General features: G+C 41.2%; 1 long non-coding RNA gene across 1 annotated transcript; it reads left to right on the top strand.

The window, feature by feature from the left end:
• The first annotated feature begins 965 nt into the window (after positions 1–965).
• On the top strand, positions 966–2,112 carry LOC123439330. The gene is made up of 3 exons (XR_006630067.1): positions 966–1,186; positions 1,293–1,463; positions 1,555–2,112. It is a non-coding gene; the product is annotated as an uncharacterized LOC123439330 (long non-coding RNA).
• Positions 2,113–15,352: the final 13,240 nt, after the last annotated feature.

The following is a 15,352-nucleotide window of genomic DNA, read 5'->3' as shown; positions in this document are numbered from 1 at the left end:
AATGGATGAATTTTTTATAATAGTTATAATTTTTATTAAATTTTTAAATTTCTTGTAAAAGATAAATTGGTAAACATTTTTTTTCAAAAGGATCTTTTTATTGTGGGGTAATAATGTTTTGTTTTTTGATGGGTAATGGCATTTGTGTGTAGAACATATTTCCATAAATATTTTTTGAATAATATTTTCTTATTGTTTTTTGTACAACTTGCTTCATGTGCCATTGTGCATCATTTTTACATGGATTTTTAATAATTATTGATGATAAGGTTAAATGTTAAATTATTTTAAAAATTTGATGTATGCATAAAAATTGTAATACTTTCTAACAATTATTGTTTTTATGAATTTTCATCTTTTGTTTGAAAAGGAACCATTTTTAAATAAATATTTTTCTTTAACATTTTATGAATTTTGGGCTTGACCCCAATGACTTGCAATACAGTAACAATTGATGCTATAAAAAAAAGACATTATCGTTTGGTAGAGAAATTGCCATCATCTCTCCCGTCCCCATTTCATTTTTCGTCTCTCCTGTCCCCATTTCATTTTTCGCATTGGCTACCTGCTTCCTCTGCATCGAGGCTACACCAAACCCGCACGGTCCGAGCAAAAAAAACAAGACCACACCAGGAGCACTAGCTCACCTCTCTCCTTGCCCATGAAGTCATCGTCGCCGCCGCCCACGTTGGCCGCTTGCGACGACCTACGGCGTCGTGCAACACGCTCCCAAGCTCCCCACGGTCCACGCGTCCCTCCCCTCCGGCCAGAATCTTCGTTCCCGTCCTCTACCGCCCGCTCGGAACCACCCCGTGGCTAGGGTTTTGGGCAGTGCTGCGCCGGTGCATCTCCAGCGGCCTTAGGTTAGTCCCTCCGGCGCATCTCCAGCGGCCTTAGGTTAGTCCCTCCTTCCTTCTTGGCTGGGATTCGCCACCGTGCCTGACCTCTTTGTCGCCCCCTGGCGCCGAGACTCTCCATCGTTTGCGCTCACCAGTAGCGGCCAAACCTCGCCGGCGGCGAGCAGGTCGAGCCGTCAGACCTCCTTCTCCCTCTCCTCCCTTTCCTGCTATCCTCCTTCTCCTCTTCCCTAACATGTCTGCCTCTCTCCTGATGCAGAGCCGCCATGGCTGCCTAGGAAAAATCTCAGCCACTGGATGCTCCATATCCATCCCCGCATCAGATATAGGTACAGAAGTTTGGTCAATTGATGCTGACAAATTGATATGTTGTGGGGATGCAGGAGCAGAATCTGTTTGTATAATTAGAGCCTGACGTTTGCTTTCCATGAGTAGGAGATGGATTTCTGATCCTGTCTTTGGGGAAAAGAAAATTCAGAATTGGGCAACAAGTGCTCTGGAAACAACAATTTTTCTGTTTGGATCAACTGTTGTCTTCTCGTCTTACACATGAGAATGAGTGAGAGGAAGCGGAATGTTCGCTCGAACATGGTCTCAAAGCAATTGGTAAGCTCCATGGCCCAATCTGAATATTCAGCATGTCATGAAAGAAAAATCTCTCACTGCGACAATTGGATGTGGCTTTGTGTTCTTTTAGCAGGAGGTCTGTACAAGTTATCCGTGTATAAGTCCAAGTGATAGTGATAGTCCAAGTGATTTCCTCCGCAGATTGAGATGAACGAGGCATGGAAGATCAGACCGACCGTGGACCACACCCTGCTCCCCAAGGGCAAGGCTCAAGCCAAGTGAGTGCTCTCTCCGTCTCCATGCCCTTCCACAAGTTTCTGAATGTGTTTGCTTGGCTTGGGTGGTGATAGTGTGGAGCCAGCGTACATTTTTCTGTGGAAATGTGGTTTTCTTTGTGTGTTTAGACCGTCTGGTGTTAGCTTATGTATTGGTAGCTTTTGCACATGGTTGTATGTATGGACAGCTTAATTTTGTCCGTATATGAAATTTCTTAGAAGCTCGATAGCAATGTCAGTCTCTGTCTGCTTGCTTGGTTGGTTGCTACCAATTGGTGTGTTGTGCATTCTACTATATTCAGTTTACGATGATATGTGATTATTTCAGATGTTTCTACAAGTTTATGAATGTGTTTGTGTGGTGATGATGGGGAGTTGGTGTTCATTTATCTTTTCAGAATTGATCGAGTAAAGGGGCAACTTCGGCATGGCAATGGGACCTTTTCATTTAGTGCTTTGACTCTATTTTCATGTCCATGTGTGGAATAATTGCCAATGGTGTCAAAATTAATCTCCTCCTGTGAATGAACAAGCCAATAGAACACCACCATTGTCTTTTCACCATCCGTGAGTTAAAATCCTTTTTCTCGGTGCTTTTATTTGCGTATGTTTTTAAGTTTTGTTTCTTTGGCAATGTTATTGCTTCTCATATAAACTATATTTATAATAACTATCAATAGTTTAGGTTTGAGCGTGAGAGTCATTTTTTCGGTTGTTTAGTTAGCGTTCGGGATAGCAGTCTATGGGCAGCACATATGAATGATTTGGTGGATACTTGATAAAAAAACATGAATGATTTTGTTCTTGATGCATTATACATGTGAATTATATCATGAATGGTTTGTATATACACTAGTGAATCTTCCTCCTTGAAGAAAATCTTGTCTGGATTCTAACTCCGACGTTATCACTTGGCTGCAATGTTTCTGTAGATGTTTAAGGTTAGAAATAAGTAATGCAATTGAAATATAAACACTTTAGTTTATCCTAAGCATTACCTATTTGGTGAGGACTTCCTTGTAGACAATATTTTTCGTATAGGTCCCACTTGTACTTGTCTTCTTATTCTTTTTTACCTTTGTGTATGTGTCGACTGTACCGGTCTTTTCATTCTTCTGGTTGTTCACATCATGTGTACCTGCTAGTACCTTAATGTTTGATGTCGCGGGTGCTCTAGAAAGCGCTACATATAGTTGACCATGTGAGAAAACTGGTTCACGAAGGTAGACGCCCACATTTGGTATTGTTTGACCTTGTGATTTTTTATTGTCATTGCAAAACTTAGCCTGACTGGAAACTGTTTCCTCTTGAAACTGAACGGGAACATGTCATCGTCAGAGGGGCATAATGGTATACGAGGAAGGAAAACTCGCATTCCAAAGTGATGTCCCACCACAATCTCTGCATCTATTGTATTTTTTTGAAATCCGTGTAGGACCAACCTCGTTCCGTTGCAGAGTCCATTAGCAGGGTCGATGTTCCTGAGTAATATGATTGGGCAATTTACTTTGAGCTTCAACATATGTGGAGGCAGTCCATTTGGGGTTAGAGTGTTTAGGAATTCTGGTGGATAGTAGTTATGTGGGTCGTCTTCTACCGAATCAAAGATGTGGTATACCATCTCCTCCCCCTGGAAGCGATCAATCATTTTTAGGTTGATTCTGTCTATGGAATCGTTCCTTGCGGAAAAATTGCTCTTGACGTGATGTACTTTGGATCTTTTAGGGAAGCATTATCCATTTGGTAGACACTGTCGATGAGCCTATTCAAGCAATTGTCATTCGTCTTATTTGGCACACATATACTTGTAGGTATTAGTATTTCACCATCTTCATTTGTCTCCTCGGTTCCGTTTCCAATGCGTAATAAGTATTCCGCGAACCACTTGTCGTTTTCAGCTCTCGTGTTGCGCACAAGCTTCAATTGACACATTGAATTCCAGAGTTGGAACCTTCGTAGTGATGCATCTACTATCTGTTCTCTAGTTCCCTTTCGGACAACGGGTAGCACTTGCCTAAAACCCCCTCTGGATACGACAATTTTTCCACCGAATGGAAGTACTTGTTTGTCCATTATGTCTCGCATGCTTTTGTCTAGTGCCTCCACTATCTGCCTCTTGGTCCTAGATGCTTCATCCCAGATTAATAGTGATGCTGCTTTGAGTAGCTTGGTTGTCCCACTCTATTTTGTGAATCCACAAATAACCCCATCGTCTATTTTTAGTGGAATCTTGAACGTCGAGTGTGTCGTCCTCCCTCCGGGATTTTTGAAGCAGCAACACCGGAAGTGGCTGTCGCCACAGCAATCTTGCCTTGTCCGTGTATTGTGGCCAAGAGCGTCCTGTAAAGAAAAGTTTTTCCTGTGCCTCCAGGTCCATCAACAAAGAATATACCTCCTCTTTGGCATTCAATTGCTTCTAGGATTTTGTCGTGGGCCTCCCTCCGCTCGTTGTTTAGGTTTTTATTCAAAGATATGTCTTCATGATCCACCTCGATGGAGGACTCCTCGATGATCTCCCTTGGAACGTCATTTGTTGTCTCATGTTGTTAGTCGATCTTTGGAAGAGGAAATGATTCTATGTCTTTTCCCATTGATTGCAACATGTCTCTGATATTTTTCAGAACCATTTGTTCGACCGTGTGCCTGCATTTGCAATTTCTGCTATAGTCCTCTGACATTGCCTCGAGGTGTTTGTTCCAGAGGCTACGTACGTTGCTGGGCTCGCGCAAATAGCCTTCGTAGTGATGATGGCATTCGAAATAATTCTGCTTCTGTCATGCAATCATCCAATGTGCTATCTACCTCGATTAGTCCTCTTTTTCTGCAGCTTCACGAAAGGTAGGCATTACTTGTCCATCGACTGTTCGTAGGTCTTCGTAGCTGGTGGCGCGTGCCACATGGTTTAGTAGTACTTGAAGATAGTATCGTTCTCCTTCAGCCGGGTGTGCTGAGACGATCCTGCCAACCTGGAACACAACAACTCACTTCCTCTGTTGCCAAAACTTTCCCTGACTTTGCCAAGTATAATGTTCTGGAAACTCTCTGTATAGTATGCCTCGTGCTTTTTCATGTAAGTTATTTGCTTCAAAGTACGCAGTCAACATTGACCTTTCTGTGCCTTCACGGTCAAATAACATTATGTATTTTTCCATTCCATGATATGAAACCATGTGCATATTTGGGAGATGTAGCTGCAGTTGCAAGACCGGTGGGTGCATTTTGCTTAGCTCGAAGCCATATATTCTCCACAATGCTTCAGGAGATGTCACCCACCGTGCGTCTCTGTATTGCTTAATCTCATCGATTTCGACGTCGTCTGCTTTGTCAGTTACAGATACAGATGCTCGATCATGACCCTTGTAGATGTACTTGAAGAGGTACTTAACGACTTTAATGCTTGAGCATATCTCAACATTTATGTGGCAGTTGAACATCTTAAACAGATATGAATTGTAAGGAACCACCCACCTGTTATCTAATTTGCAATTTTGGACCGTTTCAGTCCGACCGTCATCGCGTCTCCTATATATTGGGTAGGAGTCCTTGCCTTGAATCGTAGTTTCGTTAAATGTCCTTGGATAATTGTTCTTGCATGATGGGCGATTCTTTGTGCATGGACAAAGTCTATTCAATGCACCACAAGGACCATGCATCATATGTTTGATAACCATTCTGTATAGATTTGGGTACTTGTGCTTGTTAGGGAGTTCCGCAGAGATGATTTTGTCATATTGCTGTGGACATGTGTACTTGTATTTTCCGATCATGATTAGCAGAAAGTGAGCATGGGGTAATCCCCTCTTTTGGAATTCTACGACATACGTATATGCTTGAACCTTTCCAAGAATGGCCTTCTCAAATAGTTGATTCTTCATTTCTTGTAGCTTGGCCCTGAAAACGCGAACGGCAATGTCTGGGCGATCTTGTGGTGTTTGTCCAGTTTCTAGTTCACCTGTGATTTCTTCCCAGTTGGGGTTGCAGGTCATTGTTAGGAATACATCTGGCTTTCCATATTTTCTGACTAAAGCCATAGCATCAAGATACCGACGAAGTTTATCTCGTGGCCCACCAATAAATGATGATGCAAGTATTCTCGTTTTTCCGACTGCATCTCCATTCTGTTCTCCAGCTTGAATGTTGTCTAGAAGGCCTTGGTATAGGTCCGCCCTTATTTTCTTTTCATTATGCCAAATTAAATCTAGTCTGGAGCTTCCAATCTTGATGTATGTATCTATAACAAACTGCTGGAAAAGTCGTCCGCCATGCAAAATTAGGTTGAATATACTTGGTCGTGCATGGAATTTATAGCAGTAGTATTCTCTCATGGTTACCCACAGGCCACTGGCTGAATCTGTGCAAATATTGCAACATAATAAGTTAGTTACATACATAGTCATATATAAAAATTGAATATTGGATATAATAGTATATGATCTTTTTTACCTGTGTCATCGTCATTACTGATATGATCATCACCAATATCTACCTCTCGTGTTTCCCTCTTTGGTATTTTCCTATGCCAGCCGAGCTGAGCTCTTGAAAAGAATAAAGGATATGACAATGGATCATAGCACCCATAATATGATCGAATGTGCTCTTTTTCGTTGTTGTTCCCATGTAATATTACATTTCTGTCATAAGTATCACTTCTTTCATTTCCTTCAATCCACACTGCAGCTACCTCTGAATTAATTGGTTTGTTATATGTTCTTTGGTCCAATCTATGGTCAAGGTTCAAAATGATTCTGTAGTCCTCAAGGTTTTGGGCTTTCCCTAAACTCCTCAACTATTCAGAGTACGGGTTACTGCGTAGGATGTCTATTATTATTCCAATCACATCCTTTTCTTGCTCGTACATTTCCTCACGGCAAGAACAGTATCAATGCTCCAAGTTTGGATCATCATCATAGAAGTATAACTGCAAATGCTTTGGATGTGAGTCATTATTATCGAATGAGTATATGTTATGATATATTTGACCATGTGCTCGAAAGGTGTAAATACCAGCTATTCGCATGTCAGTTGTTTCTCTGTCGAGGTGGCAGTATAGGGTAGTAAATGAGAAATGCCCATTGAAAAATCTTATATTTTACCGAAAATGTCTTGCATCAGAGTCATTACTTGTCCAAAGTCTCATGAGTTTCTGGATTGGATAGTCTTATATGTCCTTTTCTGCAGCATAATCCTTCAGTTTCATACTTGAGTTTGGTTGCATGGCAGAATCTGCAATCTTCTTTTTGGAGCATGTTTGTGCTTCTCGGTATGTTGTTGTAGACGAAATCATATGGATCAGGGTTGAGGGCCTCGTCTTCGATGATTTCAATTTCCACTTCTTTGTCCAACTCTGGTTTTATATGCAACAAATTAAATTTAGTAAGTAGTATTATATAATGGGAAAATTTATTTTAATTGTGTTAAGCATACCTTCACCGGTGAACACGTATTCATCTTCGTCGTTGTCTTCTTCAAATATGAATCCATCATTACCTGTGTTCTAATTTTTTATTTTGAGTGTGTGTGTGTGTGTATATATAGAGAGAGAGAGATTTGTTTTATTGTGTAATAACATATATGAAATTGATAACCTTACTGTGATCCTCGTTGTATTTTTTTGTTGCCGCATCTATTTCCTTAACAGTCTCTTCTTTCTCATATATGATTCCATCATTATTTGTGCAACTGTTTTTTATTGTTATATATAAAAAATGTTTGTATAAAAATATATTTATATGTGATACATATAAACTTACCGTGATCATCATTGCATAATGATTGTATTCGTGCATGCACTTTTTGGATTGTTGGAAGCATTGTGGATGGGATGACTTCCCACAAAGCCACTTTATTGTGATCATCATTGTATAATAATTCTGTTGGTCTATCTGTTTCCCTTATGCTTGGAAACATTGAGGAGGGAATGTCTGTCCAGAATAGATTGATAGTTGTACAGAAATATTTATATTTAAGTGTTATGCGAGTATAAAATCGAGATTCTTACCGTAAGTCATGACTTGTGGCTGCTCTAATGGTTGATTGTTTTAGTCGCAGGTTTCCGTCATGGATGTATATTATTTTGATGATTCGGCAACAGTTTGCTTCCGCCTTCTTGTGAATTCTTCATTACGTTGGTGTATCAATGTTTGCCTTTTTTCCTCCTGCGACACGATTCCTGTGTTTTATAGTTAATTTGGAGCTTCTAACTTCCTCTTCGGTTGCGACATATTCAGGGTTCTCCATTGCAATTGAATCCTTGGATGGTGTGTTGTGTTTCAATTGACGACGAACTTCAATTTGTTCTATTATTGCTTTCTTCTGTTCTGGTTGCATGTTTTCGTATTTCTGTTTTTCTTGTGCGTGTTGTGTCGCCTTCTGTTCTGGTGTCTTTTCTGAATATTTCTTTTGATGATAGGCTTCGCGGTGTTTTTTCAGTTTGTCATGCCTTTCTTCCTCGGTCATCCGTTCATTCCGCTCTTTATTTTTCCTTTTTTTGTTCCTTTGACTCCTGCCTTTCTTCATTTGTCATCCGTGCAAACCGATCTCTATCTCTCTTTCTTTTTTGTTCTTTGGCTGAATCCAGTTGCTCCAAATAAGTTTCCTGTATGAGAGTTTGTATAATGTAAGAATTTCAAATTAATGATATAACAGATTTAATCTGTACAAGGCAGTATCATATTTTTAACATAGCATCATGAAAAAAATAAAATTTAATAAAACACTCATCCATATAGGTTTAAAGTGCCAGTCTGGTTTTATGAGAATTTGTACGAACTATCTAGGACCTCAGGTTCACATGGGAATTCTTATTTACCTACGAACTACAGATGACACCGAATAGATCGATTAGTGCTATCTCCAGATTTCTATCATCATGTTACGTCATTTATCTTTTTATAAGTTTTACTAGGAGATGCATGTTGGAAATATGCCCTAGAGGCAATAATAAATTAGTTATTATTATATTTCTTTGTTCATGATAATCGTTTATTATCTCGGAAACACAATACTTGTCTGGATACATAGACAAAACACTGTCCCTAGTAAGCCTCTAGTTGACTAGCTCGTTGATCAAAGATGGTCAAGGTTTCCTGACCATAGGTAAGTGTTGTCACTTAATAACGATATCACATCATTAAGAGAATCATGTGATGGACTAGACCCAAACTAATAGATGTAACATGTTGATCGTGTCATTTTATTGCTATTGTTTTCTGCGTGTCAAGTATTTATTCCTATGACCATGAGATCATATAACTCACTGACACCGGAGGAATGCTTTGTGTGTATCAAACGTCACAACGTAACTGGGTGACTATAAAGATGCACTACAGGTATCTCCGAAGGTTTCCGTTGAGTTAGTATGGATCAAGACTGGGATTTGTCACTCCGTGTGACGGAGAGGTATCTCGGGGCCCACTCGGTAATATAACATCACATACAAGCCTTGCAAGCAATGTGACTTAGTGTATGTCACGGGATCTGTTATTACGGAATGAGTAAAGAGACTTGCCGGTAAACGAGATTGAAATAGGTATGCGGATACTGACGATCGAATATTGGGCAAGTAACATACCGAAGGACAAAGGGAATGACATACGGGATTATATGAATCCTTGGCATTGAGGTTCAAACGATAAGATCTTCGTAGAATATGTAGGATCCAATATGGGTATCCAGGTCCCGCTATTAGATATTGACCGAGGAGTCCCTCGGGTCATGTCTACATAGTTCTCGAACCCGCAGGGTCTGCACACTTAAGGTTCGGCGTTGTTTTATGCGTATTTGAGTTATATGGTTGGTTACCGAATGTTGTTCGGATTCCCGGATGAGATCACGGACGTCACGAGGGTTTCCAGAATGGTCCGGAGACGAAGATTGATATATAGGATGACCTCATTTGTTTACCGGAAAGTTTTCGACATTACCGGGAATGTACCGGGAGTGACGAATGGGTTCCGGATGTTCACCGGGGGGGCAGCCCACCCGGGGGAAGCCCATAGGCCTTAGGGGTTCCACACCAGCCCTTAATGGGCTGGTGGGACAGCCCAAGAAGACTTATGCGCAGGAGAGAAAGAAATCAAAGAGAAAAGAATAAAAGGGGAAGTGGAAAAGTGGACAAGGACTCCACCTTTCAATCCTAGTTGGACTAGGATTGGAAGGGGAGGACTTCCCCCCTTGCTTCGGCCGACCCCCTGGGGCTCTCTTCAGCCTCAAGGCAGGTCCCTCCCCCTCCCTCCTATATATACTGAGGTATTAGGGCTGATTTGAGATAACTTTGCCACGGTAGCCCGACCACATACCTCCACGGTTTTTCCTCTAGATCGCGTTTCTGCGGAGCTCGGGCGGAGCCCTGCTGAGATTAGATCACCACCAACCTCCGGAGCGCCGTCACGCTGCCGGAGAACTCATCTACCTCTCCGTCTCTCTTGCCGGATCAAGATGGCCGAGATCATCGTCGACCTGTACGTGTGTTGAACGCGGAGGTGTCGTCCGTTCGGCACTAGATCAGAGCAGATCGTGGGACGGATCACGGGACGGTTCGTGGGACGGTTCACGGGGCGGATCGAGGGACGTGAGGACGTTCCACTACATCAATCGCATTTATTAACGCTTCTGTTGTGCGATCTACAAGGGTACGTAGATCTGAAATCCCCCTCGCAGATGGACATCACCATGATAGGTCTTCGTGCGCGTAGGAAAATTTTTGTTTCCCATGCGACATTCCCCAACAGTGGCATCATGAGCTAGGTTCATGCGTAGATGTCATCTCAAGTAGAACACAAAAGTTTTTGTGGACGGTGATGTGCGATTTGCTGCCCTCCTTAGTCTTTTCTTGATTCCGCGGTATTGTTGGATCGAAGCGGCTCGGACCGACATTACTCGTACGCTTATGAGACATTGGTTTTATCGCTACGAGCAACCCCGTTTCTCAAAGATGACTGGCGAGTGTCGGTTTGTCCAACTTTAGTTGAATCGGATTTGACCGAGGAGGTCCTTGGATGAGGTTAAATAGCGATTCATACATCTCTTTTGTGGTGTTTGCGTAAGTAAGATGCGATCCTACTAGATACCCATGGTCACCACATAAAACATGCAACAACAATTAGAGGACGTCTAACTTGTTTTTGCAGGGTATGCTTGTGATGTGATATGGCCAACGATGTGATGTGATATATTGGATGTATGACATGATCATGTTGTAATAGTTAATATCGACTTGCACGTTGATGGTACGGCAACCGGCAGGAACCATAGGGTTGTCTTTAAACTAACGTTTGTGCTTGCAGATGTATTTACTATATTGCTAGGACGTAGCTTTAGTAGTGATAGGATGAGTAGCACGACAACCCCAATGGCGACACGTTGATGGAGATCAGGATGATGGAGATCATGGTGTGATGCCGGTGACAAGAAGGTCGTGCCGGTGCTTTGGTGATGGAGATCAAGAAGCACATGATGATGGCCATATCATGTCACTTATGAATTGCATGTGATGTTAATCCTTTATGCACCTTGTCTTGCTTAGAACGACGGTAGCATTATGAGGTGATCTCTCACTAAAATTTCAAGACGAAATTGTGTTATCCCCGACTGTGCACCATTGCGACAGTTCGTCGTTTCGAGACACCACGTGATGATCGGGTGTGATAGACTCAACGTTCACATACAACGGGTGCAAAACAGTTGCACACGTGGAACACTTGGGTTAAACTTGACGAGCCTAGCATGTGCAGACATGGCCTCGGAACACATGAGACCGAAAGGTTGAGCATGAATCGTATAGTTGAGATGATTAGCATAGAGATGCTTACCACTGAAACTATTCTCGACTCACGTGATGATCGGACTTGAGATAGTGGATTTGGATCATGTACCACTCAAATGACTAGAGAGATGTACTTTTTGAGTGGGAGTTCTTAGGTAATATGATTAATTGAACTAATTGTCATGAACATAGTCTAATGGTCTTTGCGAATTACGATGTAGCTTGCGCTATAGCTCTATTGTTTTTGTATGTTCCTAGAGAAAATTTAGTTGAAAGTTGATAGTAGCAAACTTTGCGGACTGAGTCTGTAAAACTGAGAATTATCCTCGTTGCTGCGCAGAGGGCTTATGTCCTTAATGCACCACTTGGTGTGCTGCACCTCGAGCGTCGTCTGTGGATGTTGTGAACATCCGACATACACGTTTCTGATGACTACACGATAGTTTGGTGCAAAATACTTAATGGCTTAGAAGCAAGATGCCGAAGACGTTTTGAAACGTCACGGAACATAAGAGTTGTTCTAAAGAGATGAAATAGTGATTTCATGCGTGTGCCCTTGTTAAGAGGTATGAGACCTCCGACAAGTGTGTGCTCAGATTGTCTGAGTACGACAATCGCTTGAATCAAGTGGGAGTTAATCTTCCAGATGAGATAGTGATGGTTCTCCAAAGTCACTGCACCAAGATGTGAGAGCTTCGTGATGAACTATGACATATCAAGGATAGATACAATGATCCTTGAGCGATTCGCGAAGTTTGACACTGCGAAAGTAGAAATCAAGAAGGAACATCAATAGTTGATAGTTAGTAAAACCACTAAGTTTCGAGAAAGGCAAGGGCTAGAAGGGATACTTCATGAAACGGCAAAACAGTTGCTGCACTAATGAAGAGACCCAAGATTAAACCCAGGCCCGAGACTAAGTGCTTCTGTTATGAGGGGAACGGTCACTGAGGCGGAGCAACTCTAGATACTTGGTAGATAAGAAGGCTGGCAAAGTCGAAAGAAGTATATTTGATATACATGATGTTGATGTGTACTTTACTAGTACTCCTAGTAGCGCGAGGGTATTGGATACCGGTTCGGTTGCTAAGTGATTAGTAACACAAAATGAAAGCTTCGGTATAAACGAAAACTAGCTAAAGGCGAGGTGACGATAAGTGTTGGAAGTGTTTCCAAGGTTGATGTGATCAAACATCGCACGCTCCCTCTATCATCGGGATTGGTGGTAAAGCCTAAATAATTGTTATTTGGTGTTTGCATTGAGCATGAACATGATTGGATCGTGTTTATTGCAATACGATTATTCATTTAAAGAGAATAATAGTTGTTCTATTTGCTTGAATAATTACCCTCAATGGTTTATTGAATCTCGATCGTAGTGTTACACATGTTCATAATATTAGTGCCAAAAGATACAAAGTAATAATGATAGTACCACTTAGTTGTGGCACTGCCACTTGAGTCATGTTGGTGTAAAATGCATGAAGAAGCTCCATGCTGATGGATCTTTGTACTCACTCATTTTTGAAACGTTTGAGACATGCAAACCATACCTGTTGGTATAAATGCATGAAGAAACTCCATGATACATGGATCGCTTGGACTCGCTTGATTTTGAATCACTTGAGACATGCAAAACATGCCACATGAAACAAGAGAGTAACTTGTTGGGAATAATACATTTTTGATGTGTGCGGTCCAATGAGTGCTAAGGCACGCAGTGGATATCGTTATGTTCTTACTTCACTAATGATTTGAGTAGATACAGGAGTATTTACTTGATGAATCACAAAGTCTGAAATATTGAAAAGTTCAATTGTGTTTCAGAGTGAAGTTCGTCGTAACAAGAGGATAAACTTTCTACGATATGATCATAGAGATGAATATCTGAGTTATGAGTTTTGGTACGCAGTTAAGACAATGTGGAAATTGTTTCGCAGTTCATACCACCTGGAACACCATAGTGTGATGATGTGTCTGAACGTCATAGCCACGCCCTATTTGATATGGTGCATACTATGATGTCTCTTATCGAATTACCACTATCGTTTATGGGTTATGCATTAGAGACAACCGCATTCACTTTAAATAGGGCACCGCGTATTTCCGTTGAGATGACATAGTATAGACTGAGGTTTAGAGAAATCTAAGCTGTCGTTTCTTGAAAGTTTGGGGCTGCGATGCTTATGTGAAAAAGTTTCAGTCTGATAAGCTCAAACCCAAAGCGGATAAAAGCATCTTCATAGGATATCCAAAACAGTTGGATACATCTCCTATCTCAGATTCGGAAGCAAAGTGTTTGTTTCTAGAAACGGATCCTTTCTCGAGGAAAGGTTTCTCTCGAAAGAGTTGAGTGGGAGAGTGGTGGAACTTGATGAGGTTATTGAACCGTCACTTCAACCAGTTGTAGCAGGGCGCAAAAAGTTGTTCCTGTGGCGCCTACACCAATTGAAGTGGAAGCTGATGATAGTGATCATTAGAGCTTCGGATCAAGTTACTACAAACCTCGTAGGTCGACAAAGGTCGTGTACTACTATAGACTGGTACGGTAACCCTGTCTTGGAGGTCATGTTGTTGAGCAACAATGAACCTACGAGTTATGGAGAAGCAATGGTGAGCCCGGATTCCGACAAATGGCTGGAGGCCATGAAATCCGAGAGAGAATCCATGTGTGAGAACAAAGTGTAAACTTTGGAGGAACTGCTTAATGGTAGTAAGACTATTAATTAAAGATGGATCTTTAAAAGGAAGACGGACGATGATGGTGATAAGTCACTATTAAGAAAAGCTCGACTTGTCGCAAAGATGTTTCCGACAAGATCAAATAGTTGACTATGATGAGACTTTCTCACTCGTAGCGATGCTAAAAGGCTGTTAGAATTATGTTAGTAGTTGCTGCATTATTTATGAAATATTGCACATGGGATGTCAAAACATTGTTTCCTCGATGTTTTCCTTGAGGAAAAATTGTATGTGATACAACCAGAAGGTTTTGTCGATCCTAAAGATACTAACAAGTATGCAAGCTACAGCGATCCTTCAATGGACTGGTGCAAGCATCTCGGGGTTGGAATATACACTTTGATGAGATGATCAAAGATTTTGGGTTTGTACAAGATTTATGAGAAACTTGTATTTCCAAAGAAGTGAGTGGGAGCACTATAGAATTTTTTATTAGTATATGTGGTTGACATATTATGGATCAGAAGTAATGTAGAATTTCTGTAAAGCATAAAAGGTTGTTTGAAAGGAGTTTTTCAAAGGAATACCTGGATTGCGCTACTTGAACGTTGAGCAACAAGATCTATGGAGATAGATCGAAACGCTTAATAGAAGTTTCAACAAGATGCATGCCTTGACAAGTTTTTGAAGGAGTTCAAAATAGATCAGCAAAGAAGGAGTTCTTGGTTGTGCTGTAAGGTGTGAATTTGAGTAAAGACTCAAAACCCGACCACGACAGAATAAAGAGAATAGACGAATGTCGTCTACTGTGCCTTAGCCATAGACTCTGAAGTATGCCATGCTGAGTATCGCACCTGATGTGTGCCTTGCCTCAAAGTCTGTTGAGAGGTACAGAGAGTGATCCATGATTGAATCGCTAGCAGCGGTCAAAGTTGTCCTTAGTAACTAAATGGACTAAGGAATTTTTCTCGATTATGGCGGTGGTTAAAGAGTTCGTCGTAAAGGGTTACGTCGATGCAAGCTCTGACACTAATCCGAATAACTATGAGTAGTGAAACGGATTTGTATAGTAGAGTAGATATTTGGAGTATTTTCGAATAGCACGTAGTTGCAGCATCTATAAAGATGACATAAAGATTTGTAAAGAACACACGGATCTGAAAGTTTTAGAACCGTTGACTAAATCCTCTATCACGAGCAAGACGTGA

Source organism: Hordeum vulgare, chromosome 3H, assembly GCF_904849725.1.
Source record: "Hordeum vulgare subsp. vulgare chromosome 3H, MorexV3_pseudomolecules_assembly, whole genome shotgun sequence".
NCBI lineage: Eukaryota > Viridiplantae > Streptophyta > Magnoliopsida > Poales > Poaceae > Hordeum > Hordeum vulgare.
The sequence above is the reverse complement of the archived record's forward strand: the minus strand, read 5'-3'. Positions and strand labels throughout refer to the sequence as shown.